Below are 13,923 nucleotides of genomic sequence, written 5' to 3'. Positions count from 1 at the left end.
CTTTTGTCGGCAAGGTGATGCTTCTGCTTTTTAAGATGCTGACTAGGTTTGTCATGATCTTAGTTTTTTCTGATGTTGAGCTTCGGACCATTTTTTGCTCTCTCCTCTTTCACCCTCATTAAGAGGTTCTTTAATTCCTCCTCAATTTCTGCCATTAGAGTGGTATCATCTGCATATCAGAGGTTGTTGATATTTCTTCTGGCAGTCTTAATTCCAGCTTCGGATTCATCCAGTCCCGCCTTTCGCATGATGTTTTCTGCATATAAGTTAAATAAGCAGGGAGACAATAGACAGCCTGGTCGTACCCCTTTCCCAATTTTGAACCAATCAGTTGTTCCATATCCAGTTCTAACTGTTGCTTCCTGTCTCACATATAGATTTCTCAGGAGATAAATAAAGTAGTCAGGCACTCCCATTTCTTTAAGGAGTTGCCATGCTTTGCTGTGGTCCACACAGTCAAAGGCTTTTGCGTAGTCAATGGAGGACCTTAACAGTGTCTTCTTTTAAGATTTTAAATAGTTCAACTGGAATGCCATCACCTCCACTAACCTTGTTATTTGCAATGCTTTCTAAGGCCCACTTGACTTCACTCTCCAGGATAACTGGCTCAAGGTCTGCAACCGCACTATCTGGGTTGTCTGGGACATCCAGATCTTTCTGCTATAAATCTTCTGTGTATTCTTGCACCTCTACTTGATGTCTTCTGCTAGGTTCCTACCATTTTTGTCCTTTATCACAGTGGTTCTTAACCTTTGTTACTCGGATGCTTTTGAACTGCAACTCCCAGAAACCCCAGTCAGGACAGCTGGTGGTGAAGGCTTCCGGGAGTTGCAGTCCAAAACTCCTGAGTAACCCAAGGTTAAGAACCAGTGCTTTATCATGTCCATCTTTGCACAAAAGGTTCCTTTCATATCTCTAATTTTCTTGAACAGATCTCTGTTTTTTCCCTTTCTATTATTTTCCTCTATACCTTTGCACTGTTCATTTAAGAAGGCCCTCTTGTCTCTCCTTGCTATTTTTTGGAAGTCTGCATTCAATTTTCTGTAGAGTCTCCTTTTGTGTTGTTGGAAAAGAGTGTTTGTGATGACCAGCTTCTTCTCTTGACAAAACTCTATTAGCCTTTGCCCTGCTTCATTTTGAACTCCCAGGCCAAACTTACCTTTTGTTCCTTTTATCTCTTGACTCCTTTCTATAGCATTCCAATCCCCTATAATTGGAATGCTAAAGAACATCTTTCTTTAGTGTCAGTTCTAGAAGGTATTGTAAATCTTCATAGAATTGGTCAGTTTCAGCCTCTTCAGCTTCAGTGGTTGGTGCATAAACTTGGATTACTGTGATGTTGAAAGGTCTGCCTTGGATTCCTATTGAAATCATTCTATCATTTTTGAGATTGTATCCCTGTACAGCTTTTCCCACTCTTTCGTTGACTATGAGGGCTACTCAATTTCTTCTATGAGATTCTTGCCCTTAATAGTAGATATGTTAGTTAGTTAGGCATCCTTCAGTCTCAAAAGACTATGGTGACATGCTCTGTATGGAGGACTTGGAACAGCGTCTAGTGTGGCTGAAGAGGCCAAACCAGGGAGCTGGACAGCGGACAGATTGGATTTGTCTTCAGTGTGGAAGAGATTGTCACTCTCGAATTGACCTCTTCAGTAGATATGATAATCGTCTGAATTGAATTCGCCCATTCCCGTCCATTTTAGTTCACTGATGCCCAGTATGTCAATGTTTATTCTTACCATCTCCTGTTTGACCACCTCCAGCTTCCCAAGGTTCATTGATCTTACATTCCAGGTTCCTATGCAGTATTTTTCTTTGCAGCATCGGACTTTCCTTTCACTTCCAGGCACGTCAGCAGCTGAGCATCCTTTTGGCTTTGGCCCAACCACTTCATGAGCTCTGGAGCTACTTGTCCTTGTCCTCCGCTCTTCCTCAGTAGCATGTTGGACGCCTTCCAACCTGAGGGGCTCATCTTCCAGCGTCATATCTTTTAGCCTTTTGTTTCTGTCCATGGAGTTTTCTTGGCAAAGATACTGGAGTGGCTTGCCAGTTCCTGCTCCAGGTTGATTGAGTTTAGTCAGAACCCTCCACTATGACCTGTCCATCTTGGGTGTCCGTGCACGGCATAACCCATAGCTTCTCTGAATCCCTTCACCACGATAAGGCAGTAATCTGTGAAGAGGACTGTGGGAAAGTCTGGTGGGAAATTTAAAATTAGAAACAGCTGTACAAATCCAGAGAAACTGGGAACAGGCAGGCAGACAACAATGATGGCTTGTGCCCACAGTAATTGCTGGGGAAGAAGCTTTTAAAAAAACACCATCACTGAGCAGAGCTGCAGCAAAAGGGGGGCAATATTCATGCTTTATTTCCCTCACATACAGGTACAAGAGCACAAAGAGGCATTCTCACTGAAGCAGAAACCAAAAAATATTTAAAGTACTGGGGATAGCTGGGAGTAGCCTGAAGTGGGGCAAGTCTTCACTGACCCTAATGGAAAACCTGCCACGAGGAGGTTTAATGCGGAAATCAGACCAGAACGTTATTTTTAAAATGGAAACTTTTCACTAGCCTCAGGAGATTTAGCCTGTTAAAGGATTTCATACACCAGAGTGTTCCTCCCTTGTGCAGTCTATCTTTTTTGTTTACTGGGTCATCATTCTGTAACTTCTTTGCTAAATATTTTGCAACTCAATAAGCAAATGTGGATAAGAGTGCATTGTATTTCACCACCATTCGTTCTGTTTTATCGCATGTGAAAATAAGCTATCCACAGGAAAGTCATGTTGTGGTGACAGGAGAGATATGCATCATCACTAAAGGGCCGTATAATTGTTATTGTTAACTGAACCGCAAACAAGAAAAGGTGGAACAAACACTGTCTGGAGATGAACATTTTCACCAAATTGGCCATGAGTAACCACTCCTCAAGCCCTCAGCCATTACCCTGGGGTTTGGTCTTCTGCTTTCTTACAGGAGATGACTACGAATTTATGGATCCCAAAATGGGAGAGGGTGTTGCTCTAAATGCCAGCCCCAAATGACTCTACTTTCAAAAAAAGGAAATACTTTTCAGAAACCCCTCTTGCTACCATTCCCTTTTCCCAAGAGCAAAGGTCTACACTGTTAGGCTGAGTATGTGGAAAACTTGCTGTATCCTTCAAATATACCACCTCTTATTGTATAGGTTAGTTTTAGTCAGATTAACCTCAACTGGCATATAGTCTCAATATATTTAGTCAGAGACTGGTGTTGAGAAAGCAAAAACATATCTCTTCTACTTACAAAATCTTTATATATATCAGAATACAAATAAAAACTTATTGACTTGTTACATAATATATCTTAGCTGACTAGCTTCTTATCTTTATTTAGTTCACTGACTGATTGGTTACATAAACAATCAGAACACTGCCATTACTTAACTTGTCTTAAAACCCTGACATTGCTAAACTGTATCTAGCTCACACTGAATCCTGCCTGACATAAAAGAAGGTGGGAAAAAGAATTTGAGGTAGAGAGGGAAATAATTGGCTACTCTAATTGATTGACATTCAAATCAAAGTCCCTCTCACCCAAATCGCTTAAAGGCATAATATTCAGGTGGTTGTTCCAACATATCCTCTGTGATTAGAAGCCCATGACTTAGAAGGACCCCCAAGGATCTCCATGTCCAAACCTTTGCTGAAGCAGGACATCCCAGAAGAGGCAGAGAGTATTGGACTCCAATTACCATCCCTCTCTGCCAGGACAACCAATTATTACAATGCCAGGGGATAATGGAACACACTTCCTGTAAAGTGCCTAGAAAGGAAAGGCTGTGCTATCCATTTGTCAGGACTGCCTGTGTTCTTGAGGTGAGGACAAAATGGATCCTGTGTGTTATCTGCCAGGGCAAGGGAGCGTGTGGGCCAGGGGAACATCTACACCCCCTTCAGAACTTTGGTCAGTTGAGCCTCTGCTTCTTCTGAGGGCCAAGCCCTCCCTGCTTCTGAATTATGAAGCAGTTTCTTTGCTCTCTTTTCCCTTTGTTCCCCTGATTACAGTAATTTTATTTGTATCTATGCACATAAATTGTAAAAAAAAAAATTACACAGATCTGTGCCTTCACAATTTGTGTTTCATGATATGTTTGTCTTTTTGGTGAGATTTCAATGGCCACGATAGGCCAAAAGATAGAAATCTGTCCTGCATCAAAGCCAGTTAACCTCAGTTTTCTACAATCCTATGCAAGCATTAGTTCAAATGTTCTCAGTTTTCTCTGCATTCACATTCCTCTGAGAAAACATTTGGGTTCAACATGTCTGGAAGGCACCAAGTTGGGAAAGAATGCATCCATTCAACAGTTGACGATGGGGGTGGAACGATATCAATTTCACACACACACACACATACACACACAAAGACCTTGCAATCAGACTGGTTACACAATGTCCTCTTTTTTTCAGAGAGAAAGAGGTTCCAGCTGCATGTGAATCAAACTAAGCAGTCTTTCTATTTCTGAGCCTGAAAAGATGCCAAAAAGTTAACAATTAATGCTAAGCCCTGAGGGTGAGGCCCATTTTTATGCCATTTCATAGCAACACAGTGGGAATTACGTGTTCTCTGTAGGTTATTTTTAATTTTCATATTTTTTTAGGCCATAATTGTGCTCTAGCTTGGACTTTGAGTTGAAAGTGAGGCTCTTTTTTTTAATGGTACTTGTTTAAAGGAATATGCCTACATTTGAGTCTTTTTATCCAGTCGGTATAAAATTGTTCAAAGCTATAAATGATCACAGGGGAAGTTTAGCTGGCTTCCACAACGTATAAGCGGGGCCACTAACCTGGCAACAAAGAGCTTGCGCCTTTTACGTGGCTGAAATCCTGTTGCTTAGTGTAGTAAGTCACAACTAGAGTGGGCACAGTGAGGATTTGGTGAATCAGCTTCTCCATACGTACCATTGATCCAAGGGGCCTACTTCAGGTTCAGCTTACCATGCTAAGCAATAGGATTTCAACCAATATACAGCTAGGTGTTCTCCTCTACTCTAGTGGTTCCCTACCTTGGATCCCTAAATGTTCTTGGACTACAACTCCTAGAAATCCTGGCCAGCACAGTTAGTAGTGAAGGTTTCTAGATGTTTTTGTCCAAGATAGAGATGGGCACTTACCGCAGTATGGTGTGGTTCACAGAATCAGGCCCACAGATGTTGCACGGGGGATTTCCACACCCCACCTCATCCCACAAGTGCCTACTCAGAGGAGGAGGAGGCGGGGCAGGGGAAACCTGTGGTGCTGCTTCTGATGGGAAGGAGACCGGGTATGGAATGCAGGGTGCCCATGCAACACTTGCAGGCCTGATCCGGCAAACTGTGCCGAACTGCAGTAAGTGCCTATCTCTAGTCCAAGAACATCTGGAGACTCAAGGTTAGGAACCAATGCAGTCTACTCAAAGTAAGAACAAAGGCCTGGTTCAGATGAGGATTGCAATGTGAAGGAAGAAGAAGCACTGAACCTTCTTTAATTGCATGCCATCCTTCCAATACATATCAAATCCCTACACTTACTTCTGAGTAGGGGGGAAACACATACATCTGTATGTCATGTATTGATAGGGTTGCCAGATGTCAGGCAAAAGGAGGACATGTCCTCCTTTTTAGCCTAATGTCCTCTGTCAGGCAGGCAAAGATAAAAATCTTGAAAATGTCAGGCTTTTGTATATTTTATGTTATAATTTTGGATGGGAGGGGGAGAAGTGGAAGGACCCCCTTCCCCCTGGCTTTCCCCACCCCCATCTGCCCGCCCACTCCTCGTATTTTGAAAAAAAAAAAGCCTCCACTGAATTTATTTTTATTTTTTAACATGACCATTTCTTGGTCGGTTCACTAAGATACATTTATTGGCAGCTATTGTAGTAAAATTGTATTGATTGTGGGTTTACTCTGGAATGATTGAAATGAAACATTCAATATGTCCTCCTTTGTCCTCCTTTTTGTCTTTCTATGTCCTCCTTTTAGTACCTCCTTTTAGTATCTGGCAACCCTATGTATTGAGCACAGTACATATTCTGAATAGAGATGGGGGTATCCGTATACGAATATGAATATCCCTCCACAGGTGCAGATAACGAGAGTCGGACCCCCCTGGGGCCAGAACAACCACTCACAATCCTGCCACTGCCACGGTCTCCAGACTCCCTTCCTATTGCTCCAGAGCTTGAGGTGAATTAGCCACTCCTGGCAGAAGGCGTGATGATGATGAGCCTCTCTGCCAGGTCGCAGAGTGGCTAATTCATCGCAAGCAACGGAGAGATAAGAAGGGACTGCAGTGCCGGCGGCAGCAGGAGAATTGTGAGTGGTCAGTCTGGCCCCAGGGGGCCAGACCCTCATTATCTGCACCACTGGGGGGATAGTCGTATATGAATACAAATACCCCCATCTCTAATTCTGAATTTTAGAAGGCTCTTTTTAAAAAAAGGATATTTCCTTCCTTTAATTCATATCTTGTCTTTCTTCCACATCTGGGACTCAAAGCAGCTCATAAGACACTTAAAAACAGACACTAATTTAAAAATATTAAGCAGTCATATTAAAACAAAATTAAGCATATTAACATGTTAAAACAACCACTAAATTAATTTTCAAACCACTGAAAGAGACGAAAATAAATAGTGGTTCCTTTTAAATGCACGTTTCCAGCAGCTAGTCAGTGCCCAAAATTTATTTAATTTAGTGGCTGAAGTTATATTTTGATATGTTTTATGATTATAGTATGCTACTCGAAGGCAGTCCCAAAACCAGCAAAATCAGGGAGCTGGACGGGGACAGACTGTATTTGTCTTCAGTGTGGAAGTGATGGTCACTCCCGAATTGGTCTTCTCAGCCGCACTAGACGCTGTTCCAAGTCCTCTATTCAGAGCACATTACCATAGTATTTCGAGACTGAAGGATGCCTACTAATATGCCACCCTGACCACTACCTACTAGTGGAAAGGTAAGGTAGAAATGTAAATCAATAAATAACTGCATAAAAAGGTCTTTACCTGCCAGAAGAAGTTCAGTGGGATGAGGCAGGCTTACCTCTCTTGGCAGGGAGTTCCACCACCTGGGAGCAGCTGCTGAGAAGGCCCTGTCTCATGTCCTCACACATCTGGCTATAAGAAGGCAGGACAAAGAGAACAGCCTCCACAGGCAGCTTAAAGCTCAGACAAGCTCGTATGAAGAGATACAGTCCTTCTGGTGCAATGGATAATCAGCTTTTCTTATTTATTTATTTCTACCCCACTTTTTCACTCCTAATTAGTACTTAGGACAGCTCACAAAAATTCACTGAGTGTAAGAGTTTGGAATACTTACTTGCTTGGACTACAATTCCCAGAATCCTCCACCTAGCATGACCACTCACATTCCTCAAAAGTAATATTTCTAAGCTCCGGCTATTTCTGTGACTTCATCTCCCACAGGATCTGATGCATAATGCCTTCAAAATGGCTCACAGGCTTCTCACGAGCACCTGACTGGCCTCTTTTAGAAACAAGATGTTGAATTAGGTAGGTCTTCACTATGATTCAGGTTCTTATTTATCTTCAGAATATTTTGTGAGAACATTGCGGAGAAGAACAATCAGTGATGTGAAATGTTTATTATATGCATGGAATTAATATTGTTTCCACATTCTGCTTCAAGAAACTACAGTGATGCCTTGCAAGACGATGTTAATTCATTTCGCGAAAATAGCTGTCTTGTGAAAACATCGTCTTGCAAAATGCGGTTCCCCATTGGAATGCATTGAAATCTATTTAATGCATTCCAATGGGGGGGGAACCGTCTTGCGAAGCATCAATCTTTAAAAAACGGTCTTGTGAAGCATAGACCCAAACATTGTCTTGCGAAAATCGTCCATAGGAAAATCCATCTTGCGAAGCACAACAGCGATCGCAAAAACCGATCGTCTTGCGGATTAATCGTCCCACGAGGCAATCGTCTTGTGAGGCACCACTGTATAGCTTTTGCAACTTTATGGTATGAACTTTCAACATAATACATAATAATCTTACAACTGCACAGCTGGAAGAGACTCACTGGGTCCAGTCCTTGTCAAGAAGACAAGGGGGAGACTCAAACTCCCAGTCTTTGGCCTGGCAGCCAGGTAACCTAAACTACTGCACTGTCCAGCAGTTCTTATTATGCATTGAACTACTGTATTCTCCATCTAGCCTGCTTTCATAAATGATTCAATCATTGAAAGGGGCATTATTCTACCACTGGTAACATTCGTAGGCTGAAATCCTATTGTTTAGCATAGTAAGTCCCAACTAAATTAGGCCCACTGAATCAGCGAGGATTTGGTGAGTCAACTTCTCCATAAATTCCACTGATTCAAATGGCCCTGTACTAGCTGTGACTTACTAAACTAAGCAACAGGATTTCAGCCATAGTGGCTTACTCACACATGGCTTATAGCAGTGATAGGGGCAGAGATGGGAACTTGAGTCAAAGGACTCACTGTCAAGTCAGACTTTAAGTTGCACCAGTGATTCGACTCAAACTCAATTTGGAGGGTTTTTTTCCCCCCAATGACTCGGACTCAACTAGCAACTCAGAATCCACCCACTTCCCTCGCTTTTTTCTGGGGGAGGGACATTTGTTTTTAATAGGGACTCCAACTTGGATCTTGGGACTCAGGACTTGGTACCAAAGACTCGGATTCAGACCCAAAGACTTCCCAACATCCCTGGATAGGGGGCACCCCTTCTGAGCTGGTCACGACGCACTCTCTGTCTGGGTCTACAAGCTGTGCCTGATCTTACTGTTAAATGTGCGCTCCATTTTCACTCTCTGTCACTTGTTTGGGCAGTCGATGCAAATAAGTGAGCAATTATATTACATTACATCTTGGCAAAGCATTAGGGTATGTATGGAAGTTTTGAAAAGCTTACGTTCCCAGGTTACATAAGACTAAACAAAATTATCATTTTGTCCAGCTCATTTTAGTAAAGTGCAAAATGTCATAGAGGGTGCACAGCAGTAGTTTGTATATTTCAATCCATGCCTTTCAAAGGAAACTAGAGAGTATGATTCAACTTAGTGCAGCTTTAAGAACTGCAGAACTTCAGTTGCCCTAGAAACAAGGCATAAATGGAGTCATTTTAAATAACATCTCCAGCTGTTTCCAAATATATATATTTTAATGAAATTGTACTTAATCGTAGAGCTTATCCAAGATGATAGAAAATGCCGTCTAATGCTTAGTGTTAATGTTGTAAGTGGGTTCAACTCCGACTTTTTCTAGGCTCAAGATTGATTGCTAGAGTACACTTCCCCATACGTGGTCTCTTACTACCCTGCCTCTTCTTTTTCTGTGCTTAACATTTCAAAAACACTGTATAGGCACTGAAAGTTGAGGTAGTTCTTGTTTGCCGATCCAAAACTTAATGGCGATAACATGGGAGGGGAAGAGGAATGATTATGGAAGAGGGAAGAAAGAAAAGTGCATCACCCCATAAATACTCCTGTGCCTGGGGCAAAAGACCACACTGGTTTCCTCTTTGCCAGGATGTTCATTCTGGAAGGCATAGGCCATACAGTGAGTATAATCCAAGGGGTCAAAATTACTTGTATGCAACATGAACAGGTATTATTGCTAGCTGAGAGTTACTCATTTTCACTCTAGTGAAAGTTCAGGCTTGACTTGATTGAGCACTCACTTTTCTGCTTTTCTGGGTGTCTTTCCTATCTGTATGGCTCTCCTCCAACACCATATTTCCAACAAGTTGACTTTTGTCCCTGTCTTTCTTCATTGGCTTTCTTAGACATAGTATGGATGATTCAGACCTTGGTTTCCAGTGACAATCCAACATTCTCCCCCTTTCCCCCCAGCTCCAACCTCTCCCCTTTTTTATTTCAAAAGGTAAAGGGACATCTTTTGGAAATATGCACACTTGTCCTTCAAGCTTTTGGTCTGATACAGCTTTCCTTTCTCAGCTGGCCTAACTCAAGAAAAGGGTTTGGAAATAGGTACATAGCTTTCAAGTCCGCATTCTTTAGTTAAACATTAGTTCAGCCAAGAGTTTAAGGGAGTGTATGTTTATCCATTGTACGTACTCAAACCTTTCCTTCACCATTTCATTAAGTCAAAATATTTTGGCATAGAGGGACTCCAGCCACATCTCAACTGTTCTTGCTTCTGTCTTCTCACAGCAACCAAAGTAAAGATCGTGTGTTCATCTTCTAGAATCCTCTAGGTCAGGGGTGTCCAACCTTTCACCTTCCCTGGGCCACATTAGAAGATGAAAATTTGGTTTGGGCCGCACAAAGATTTGGTTTGGGCCGCATGGGGGGGCAGCCCTAGCCGTCCTCCGCAGCCCCGCTCCAAGCGCGCTTACCGGCAGCTGCGATCTCAGACAGCAGAGGCGGCCAGCTTCAACTCCGGTGGCTTTATGGGGCCGGGAGGGGGTCCACCTATTGATGGGGATGGCGCAATGCAGTCACGCAGCCCCGCTGTCCCCTCCCCTCCCCTCCCCTCCCACTCCTTCCTTCCTTCCCTCTCTCCCCCTCTACTGTTTTGACATGCCCCAGCCACATGCCGGCCGCAAGTGCCGGCAGTGTAACTTGAAACTTGGGAATTTCTTTTAAAATAAAAAATTGCACTGGGCCGCATTACAAGCTGACCTGGGCCACATGCAGCACTCGGGCCGCGGGTTGGACAAGCCTGCTCTAGGTAAAGGTAAAAGTTGCCCTTGACATTTAGTCCAGTCATGTCCGACTCTAGGGTGCGGTGCTCATCCCCGTTTGCAAGCCATAGAGACAGTGTTTGTCCATAGACAGTTTCCATGGTCACGTGGCCAGCACAACTAGACATGGAACACTGTTACCTTCCCACCAAAGTGGTCCCTATTTATCTACTTGCATTTGCATGCTTTCAAACTGTTAGGATGGCAGGAGCTGGGACAAGCGACGGGAGCCCACTCTGTCGCGTGGATTTGATCTTACGACTGCTGGTCTTCTGACCCTGCAGCACAGAGGCTTCTGCGGTTTAACCTGGAGCGCCACCACGTCTGGAATCCTTTACCACTCCAGTTTATTAATGTCGGACATTGTCCTCCTTTTTCCACAATTCAAAGTGCCAGGAAATGTATCCTGTAGTGTAGACCAGGGGTCCCCAACCCCCAGTCCGCGACCTGGCAGCGGTCCACAGCCTAGGCAGGACCGGGGCTGCAGACACAGATCTCCTGCCCCCCGCGAGTGTGACCCTCCCCTGCAAGCACGACACACCCCCTGCAAGCAAGATCCCCCCACGAGTGTGACACGCCCCCCCAACTTGTCCGTGGTTGGGCAAAGGTTAGGGACCACTGGTGTAGACCATTTTGACTGCTGCCACTGGTGTTGTCAACATTTAATCTGTCCTTTATTATGTCAATCTTGGTAATCTTTTTCCTGCTGGCAGCAATAATGAACATGTACTGGCATTTTGAATCCTGGGTCCAAAAACACAATATGCCACATTCATAAACAAAAAGGTTTTTTTTAAAAGTTTTTTGTTTTTGTTTTTTTGTTTTTTTGTTTATTTTTTAAGAACTGAATTAAGATCTTCGCCAGAGACCGTTCTGTGGGTCCTCTCATGGAATTCAGGCATCTGGACATCCCTGGTGTTCTCCAATCCAAATGGTAATCAGGTCCACTCCTACTTAGCTACCAAGGTCAATGAACTATGTATGTTCACACTGTTATGGCGGTAGTGTGTGGGTTTTTAAAAAATGTTATTTTAGATATCTTCATGTTATTATGTCTGCGAGACTGCCATACCTGCAGTTCCTTTATTTAAGAAGATGGTTGTGAAGGAATGGATAAGTTTGAGGAGACAGAAAGAGAGAAGCAGAGAGACAAAAGGCTGTGCACTAAAGATTGGATAATGGCTTCTCTTTGTGCACCTATCTCCGAATCTGATGCGTAGCAGCAAGCGTGAGGCCTGGTGAGAGCATTTTGTGGCTTCTGCCTATGTCCTGTTTCAGTATTTCCAATAAATCAAATATTATAGAATACCCAGAACTTAGAAACATTGCTCTGGGGGGAGGGAGTATTAAACATTTACTATTACCTTTATTTTACAGTAATGTGTTGCTCATTTATGTTTACCCATGACTCACAAGTGAGTAAAGTAACATGTTATTAAAACATTACTCTTGGCATTATCTTTTTATTTTTACAGCCGAAAATATCACTACACGGATAGAAATGTTGATTAGCCCCCCAATCCAACCTCCAAATTCATCAATGAGTAAAACATATTCATTATGTAAAACTTATAACATTTAATGTATTCTCAAAGGTATTATAACATTTACTTTGGCCAAAATCCTACTGGATTTTAACTCCCGTATAATACTGTTGGTGTAAATCTCAGTGAATTGCTGCAAATTAAGAATTTAGCACAGCTGGCTGGATAACCCAGTGTTTTGGGTATCTGGTTGCAGAGTCAGAGGTTGGGGGTTTGATTCCCCACGGTGCCTCCTGTGAATAAAGCCAACCTGTGTACCTTTGGGCAAGCTGCACAGCCCTAGGGTGCCCCCAGAGGAAGAGAATGGTAAACCACTTCTGAATATTCTCTTCCTGGAAAACCCTCAAAGGGGTTGCCATGTCAGAATTAACTTGACAGTACATGATGATGATGATGATGATGATGATGATGATGATGATGATGATGATGGTGATGGTGATGAATTTAACATAGGCATTTGTTGTTGTGATGTGCACTAAATTTCATGGTTTGGCATTCAAAAGCAGATGCTTATGCTAACTCTTTAAATTGGGACAAGTACTTCTTAAATTGGAGCAAGTAGGAAATGAGCTTTTTATTGGGGCGGGGGGGCAACTCCTAGTCCTAGAATTCAGCCTGGCGAGCTTGCATTGAATTGTGAAACTAGCAGCATTCCCTCCCCCCGAAAAGTCCCATTGTATGGAGCAGTTTGCAACTGAGATTTATACCAGTTGCATTAGACCAGCAGGCACAACTGTCTTGATTTTGGCCAATATTGTTATTACCATTTAAAACAAAAAACAAAAAAACCTCAGTACTCAACAAATATAAAACAAAACTCAAGTAATTATTGCTCTTGGAACTTTGAAGCACACAGGAAGCAAGTAACTTGGTGTAGTTGGGTTGGTTTTTAATTTAGAGTTTCATTTTTTCTCTCTTTTTGAAAGTCTAGTCTCTTCGTACCTTAAATGTGTGTTTTTTAAAATGAATATTTATTGTCTGCAATTTAAGACAGGAGTATCTATACATTAGTGAAATAAATAATGCAAAGGCAACTTGTCAAGTGCTGGTACATGTGTGTACATTTGTAAACCAGGAAAATAATCCGGTAAACTAGAATTTGGATTAAGTCCATAAAGGAAGCCACAGCCTATGGAAGGGGCCTATAAGGCCATCAAGTCCAACCCCCTGCTCAGTGCAGGAATAGAAATCCAAGAATATCTGCCAGTTAGTTATCTAAATTTCTCTTGAATGTTGGAGCATTCACCACCTCTTGAAGTAATCGACTCCATTGTCGTACTGCTCTAACAGTCAGGAAGTTTTTCTTGATATTCAACTGAAATCTAGTTTCCTGTAACTTGAACTCATTGTTGCGTGTCCTGCACTCAGAGATTATTGAGAACAGATCCTGCACCTCCTCTGTATGACACACTTTCAAGTACAGTGGTGCCTCGCTATACGATTGCTCCGTTTAACGACGAAACCGCATTACGACAAACTTTTTGCGATCACTTTTTTTGCGGGAACCAATTCTTCGCAAAACGATGATTTTCGGACAGCTGATCGGTGGTTTCAAAATGGCTTCCAGGTAAACAAAATGCCCCCCGCTGTTTTCTGGGACGGATTCCTTGCTGCACAGGCAGCAAAAATGGCCGCCCTATGGAGGATCTTTGCTGGACGGTGA

This window comes from Pogona vitticeps, chromosome 1, assembly GCF_051106095.1.
Source record: "Pogona vitticeps strain Pit_001003342236 chromosome 1, PviZW2.1, whole genome shotgun sequence".
In the NCBI taxonomy this organism is placed as follows: domain Eukaryota; kingdom Metazoa; phylum Chordata; class Lepidosauria; order Squamata; family Agamidae; genus Pogona; species Pogona vitticeps.
This window is presented reverse-complemented; position numbering follows the sequence as displayed.